Source organism: Chelon labrosus (genome assembly GCF_963514085.1).
Source record: "Chelon labrosus genome assembly, chromosome: 16".
In the NCBI taxonomy this organism is placed as follows: Eukaryota; Metazoa; Chordata; class Actinopteri; order Mugiliformes; family Mugilidae; genus Chelon; species Chelon labrosus.
The window spans coordinates 23759319-23765952 of NC_140349.1; positions in this window are offsets into that span (position 1 = coordinate 23759319).

Consider the following 6634-nt stretch of genomic DNA (forward strand, 5'->3'; position numbering starts at 1 on the left):
TTTTGGTGGCCTTGCTTGCAGTTGAGCACCATGGCAGATTGATGTACGGTAAGTGAGGCTCTTGCTTATATTTCTTTATTTTATTTAGTTATTTGTTAGGGACAGTGCACATTAATGAACATCTATTCAGACAGCAATAGACGTAAATATGCCGGATTATAGCAACAATACTAATTTGCATCTGCAGTCCATGGCAGGTAACACAAAAACATGATAAGACATAGGACAGGACAATAGATCACAATAAGAGCACATCGCAAGACAGTACATTACTAAGAAGATAAAAGTCAATGGTTACAAGACTGGTTTGCTTTCAACCACTGCTTGAGGTGAGTTTTGAAAGTTTGTAATGTGGAGAGTGGAAGACTATTGCAGATCTGATCTGTATTTGTTTAATATTTTTAAATTTTTCAAATTGAATTTCACTGTGGGCGGCACAGTGGCGAGGTGGTTAGTACTGATGCCTCACAGCGAGAAGGTCCCGGGTACAAATCCATGGGGCGACTGGGCATTTCTGTGTGGAGTTTGCATGTTCTCCCTGTGTCTGCGTGGGTTCTCTCCGGGTACTCTGGCTTCCTCCCAACAGCTTCTATTTAGTGTCCTCCCAAAATACACCTGAATGTTTGATGTCCAATGGCTGCTTTGTGAACATAATACGAACAGTTTTAGTTGTGTTTAGTAGCAGGCAAGATTTATGAAGCCACTCATTTACAGGAACCATAGCTGAAGTAAGAACAGAGGCTAGTTCGTGAATATTTTTTGCACTAGTGAAGATGACAGCGTCGTCAGCGTACATTTGAAATTCTCAAGTCGTTAATATACATAGAAAATAACAGAGAGCCAAGTATTGACCAATGAGGTAGACCAACAGGGACATCTAGAAAAGTTAATGCAGACACTCTGTTTCCTGAATTCCAAATATGATTTTATCCACTGAACTGCCTCCAAAGAATTTCATGATTTACAGTGACAAATGTCTTTCTCAGATCTAGAAATACAGCACCAACGCAAGCATTAGTGTCCAACATGTGTTTAATCTTTTCTATAAACAGACAGTTTCCAAACTCTGTGGAATGATTTTCACGGAAACCGAATTGCATTGGTTGCAAAGGAGAGTGGCCTTTATTTAAATGTTTATTTATAATTTTTGCTACCCACCTCTCAGCAACTTTAGAAAACCACAGGGAGGATACTGATACCGATAGTTGGCTATATTTGAACTGTCACCAGATTTAAAGATTGGGGTGACTGTAGCCGTTTTCCAAGACGATGGGACAACTTTTTGTTTAAATGATAAGTTGACCATACATGTTATCAGGGTTGGGGAGTAACGGATTACATGTACCAGCGTTACATAGTTAAAATACAATTATATACATATTCTAAAATACGTTACAGTTACTGTTTAATTTGCTGAATTCCGAATATAGTTACTTTCTCAAAAAAATGGATTAGTTAGGGATTACTTTACGGCACGACACTGTGCGGCTGCAGGTGGCATTATGTGCGCAGTTACGATGCAAGTCAATGTGCGAGAGGACTTTCCACACACAACTGAATGACAATGGCGGAGGATGAGAAAAACGAGCTGGAGGGGGACAAAAATGCATTTTTGGCATGGAAATTTAGAGAACATTTTACCTACAAACCTGATCAAGAAGGTCGCAACATTGCAGTGCAAGCTGTGCTTACTATCAACAAAGCTGCTTTCAGCATCGTCTAAGTTGAATAAGCATCACTGGGTAAGCTAATTAAGTAAGTTGTCAACTATTAATTCCTCGCCTGCGGGAAAGAAAGGAGGGTTAATGTCCACCGGCTTGCATTTCCTTGTCCTACACTCACAAACAAGGCCTATTTTAGGCAAGATTTTTATATGCAATAGATTAACCGAGAGCCAGTATAGGATCCTTCATAGACTACAACGTACGCCCCAATCTCTGAATACTTTCTATCCCGAAATTTCTCCCTTATGGTAAATGTAAGCAGGAGGTTGGGTCTTACATACATTGCATTTGGCGCTGTCCTTTGTTTTTTAGATTTTGGGAAAAAGTCTCACAGGAAATCAACTTTATTTTTGTTATGAATATACATATAGATCCTGGTTTATTTCTGTTAAATCTGGCAGGAGATGGACTTGCTATGTCAAGGCTCTAGCAAAAACTCCTGTACAAGTTACTTCTGCTAGCGAGGAGATGCATTCTATTTCAGTGGATTAAACCAAGACCTCCATCTGTTAACCAGTGGTATGAAGAGATATTTAAAGTTCTGCCAATGGAGCGCCTGAGCTCAGTTTTAAAGGGGAATGAGAACTATTTTGACAAGCTGTGGGCTCCCTTCTTGAACCGCCTCCCTGGCAATATAGCAGAACTAGTACGCAGAGGTCGTTGCAATGTAGATTGGTTCTTTCTCGGGTGCTGATTTTGCCACATCGATACGGCAGCACAGTCTCCATTCCATGTACTATGCCTAAATTATGAACTTTCTTAGAATTGTCCATGTTAGGTCTATTATAGTATTGATACACTTGCTGGGTTTTTTTTGTTTTTTTTTTTCATTCTTTTTCTGTATGTCATTTATGTGATATGTTTTCATCTAACCTTGCTGTCATGTATGTTCTTTGTTCTGTGTCTGCCCTAAAAAATTAATAAAATATTGAATTATAAAACAAGGCCTATTTTAAATTGTGTATTTTTACAAAGTCGTTCTGTATAAATGTTAGCAGCTCAGAGGCTGTAGTTTGGACATGCACAGCAGAGAAAGCTGCTCTGTTTTAATATGCTAATTTTATGTGCTTAGTGGTTTTTTTATTTATTTATTTTTTAATCATTTATATATTGCTGGGTGTTTGTACAATGCCAGCCATTTAGTCCATAAATGTACTGGCACCACTAGGTTGGTTCTCACCATAATATGGTATGCAGGGCTCTCAAGTTTTGAACTGAGTTCAGAGTGGAATTTGGTTGGGGTGGGGACGGGGCTTTGATCTGATAAATGACACATAAATTCGCACAAATAAAAATATTTAATTCAGCATTTCTTAGTGCAGGTGTGTGTGTGTGGGTGTGGGTGAGGGTGGGTGTGTGTGTGTGTGTGTGTGTGTGTATTTGGAGGAACTCGGGAGAGGAGAAGCAGCAATGTGATAACAAATTACACCAAAACGATAAAAAGTACTGATAAAATAACTGATAATGTCTGAGCTTATCAATAATATGGTATTACATAATTTAGCCCCCTGGGAAATATATTTCTGCAATTGAGTCAAATATGCAGCATTCCTCTTGTTGTTGTTTTGTTACTGGCGTAGGGTTCAATTATTGTGGAGAGGTCCACATGCTGTTGTCAACATTTGTTGAAGTGTTAAGGTAGGTCATAATTAAAGAACAACATAAGACTTTACAGTTCTGATCCATAGTTATTTGATCCACTATCTAAAAAAATATGCTAAAAAAATCAAAGTATTATGAGCTTTTCCAACATCAAAACGTTATGTCAATAAAACCCTGAAGAACTGTAGGAAATTGGACACCTCCTTTTGTGTCTGGCTTGTATCTAGATGGCAACAGAAGGGAATAGTCACAAACTTGTAACTGAGATGCAACCAGTTTATTTTATACCCAATAGATGAGTTTTCCTCCTGAAGAAAAAAAAAGAAGTGATGATACTGGACACCTTTTGGTGAATGGACATGAAACTTTTCATTTAATGACACAAGTCAAGTTTCTTAACAGGGTTCCTCTAAAAAACGAATGACAAATAATGTGCGTCACACTAAAAACGTGTTGGTCACTGACACCACTCAAAAGCTCAGTACACATGCTTTAAAAACACATACAAACTCATACTCATATCAAAACTCATATTGTCATAGTCTCTTCTCGCATGTCGATCAGTCCGTAGTTAGATGTGACTCGATGTGACAGTCCTTTTTTCTCAGCGAGCGTCTGAACTGGGAAAATCTAAATCTTGCCCGGATACAGCAATGCTATTTTTTGATTGGCTGTTCAGTAGCTATATTCTTTTTATTTGATTGGCTGGTGGAATCCGCTTGATTCCTACCTGTTCCACTTTTTTTTTTTAAAAAAAAGTTGTGGGCGTTATCCTGGTAATTTCTCTGCGTGAGAAATACAAGGTGGTGTGAACGGGTTGAAATGCGCGTGAGACTTGAGAGATTTGGGTATGGCTGATGAAGATATTATGTTCATCAGCACATTTCACTCTATTCGCATTTATTTATCTTTAGTTTAATTTAAAGAAGGCACCCCATAGCCATACAGAGGACAGCAGCTAAAAGGACTGAGAAAATGATGGCTGCTGATGACGGTGAGAAATGCAGCGCCGCTACCAGTACAACTTTTGGACCTCATCAGAAACAAGCAAAGCTCATCGCAGCACCTGCCACCACTACCCAGAGCAAAGCTAATGTGCTGATTTTTGACTTTTTAACTGGCAGTGCACAACCTTACTTCTGTAAGCTGATAGAAGGAATCAGTGGTGGGAAAACGCCCATGTGCAGGAAGACTGATGCAGCGCATTGACAAAACATCACCTTTTGACCATGCATAATGTGTTTGCTGTGAGTTCATGAAGTGCATGATAGCACCCTGTATTGTTCTCAATGCAATTTACAATTTTTATTTTATGCACATTCAAAGCATGTTTTTGCTTCGTTATACACCTGCTTGTTAAAGCAGCGATGCTTAATTTTCCTCATTTCTGAGCTGTGGAAATTAATAAAGGTAATAAAGGAAATTGAAGACTATTGACTCTTGGATGCCGTTTTTCTTAAAAATTTCTTTAAATTGTGTTTTGTGTACCTGCATAACTTTTTTTTCTGAAGACAGTAATTAGATCGTTCTCTAAAGCATGAGTTCAGTGTCCCAGGTAAACACACACAGCTAGACGATTTTGAAGTGAGCTAAAAGTAATCCAAAAGTATTTAGAATACATTACTTGAGTAATCCAAGGGAATACATTACAGGCTACATTTTAGGACAGGTAATCAGTAATCTTTTAGGGGAATACATTTTAAAAGTAACCCTCCCAACACTGCATGTTATTGGTGATAGCAGGCTGTGCAGGATTAATAGGTCGGGCAGCAAGAATAGATGGTGGAAACATTTCTGTTATCTCCCTGACTGAGTTATGGAAAAAAACTGTTAAATTCATTAACTTGGACAGTTGGATTAGTTACCATTGCACTGTTAATTTTCAGCTCAATATTTTTGTTTGAGTCTTTCATTTCTTTACCAATTAATTTATTAAGATTTATTAAGATTTTGCCAGATCTTTTTGGCATTTCCCTTTGCTTCGACAGTTATATCCATGAAGAATTTTGCTTTAGCCTTTTGCAGACTTTGAGTTACTTTATTTCTTAAAAATGTGATTTTTTGTCTATCTATAGTGAGACCAGTTTTCAATGATTTTTCATCTCGGTCCTGCATTATTTTCCTGCATTCATCATTTAACCAAGGTGATGAATTTCCTTTTTTCTTATGTTGGTTCCCCTTTCTGGTGAAGTTTAACATTACTCTACAACTTGCTGGAAATCTCTATGTCCTTGCTTTCTAATGTTTCACTCAGTCCTTTGCAGAGCTGCTTCCAAATTTTGCATTTGATATTTTGGAATTGTACAGCAAAAAACTGTGGGTCTATGTGAATCATAAAGACGTTTTTTTTGTGAGCTTCCTTGAAAAAAAGATGGCACTGTGATCCGATAACCCAGTCATATAGTTGAACGTGAGGTTATCCGAGTAGGCTGTTCTATTAACTGTTTGAGATTAAAATGGTCAGTAACTTGTTTAAGATTTTTTTCTGGTCTTTTTTTCATTTCAGCTTATATTTAAATCACCGACCATTATTATCTATTTGTGTAAATCAGTGTTTTTCAACCACTGTGCCGTGGCACACTCGTGTGCCGTGAGAGATCGTCAGGTGTGTCGTGAGAAATTATCCAATTTCACCTAATTGATCTAAAAAACTTTTTTTGAAAACGAATTGATTATTTTCTGCAAATAGTATGCCATTGTCAAGTGTGTGTATATATATATAAGACTTTTTTCTTTGTGTTTATTTGATTCCTATTCAAGACACTTTGACAAGAATGACTTTATATTGTTAATATAGGCTACAGAGTTTCATTTTAACATTTTCGGTTGGTGGTGTGCCTTGTGATTTTTTCAATGAAAAAAATGTATCTTGGCTCAAAAAAGGTTGAAAAACACTGGTGTAAATCACAATGGTTGAGAAGACATTTTAGTTTATCATAAAAATCCAACTTAGTAGTTGGTTTACGATATACACAAATTAAGGTAAATGACATAGCAGTTGAGAGCGAGCTATTCACACCAACACATTCAAGTTGGATGTCTTCTGGGCATTCAATCTGTTTACATTTTAAGGTGCTTTTGACGTACAATAGAACACCTCGACTCCTGCCATTTGTCCTGTCATTCCTGTACACATTATACTCAGGTGTAGATATTGCAGCATCTGATGAGGAAGGTGTCAGCCATGTTTCAGAAAAACCGAGAAAGTCAATGTTGGAGTTGCAGAGTAGATGTTCCAGCTCTTCACATTTAGGTGCCATACTACGTATATTTAAATGTCGGCCCAATAGCCCCTTTGGTTTGGCTTG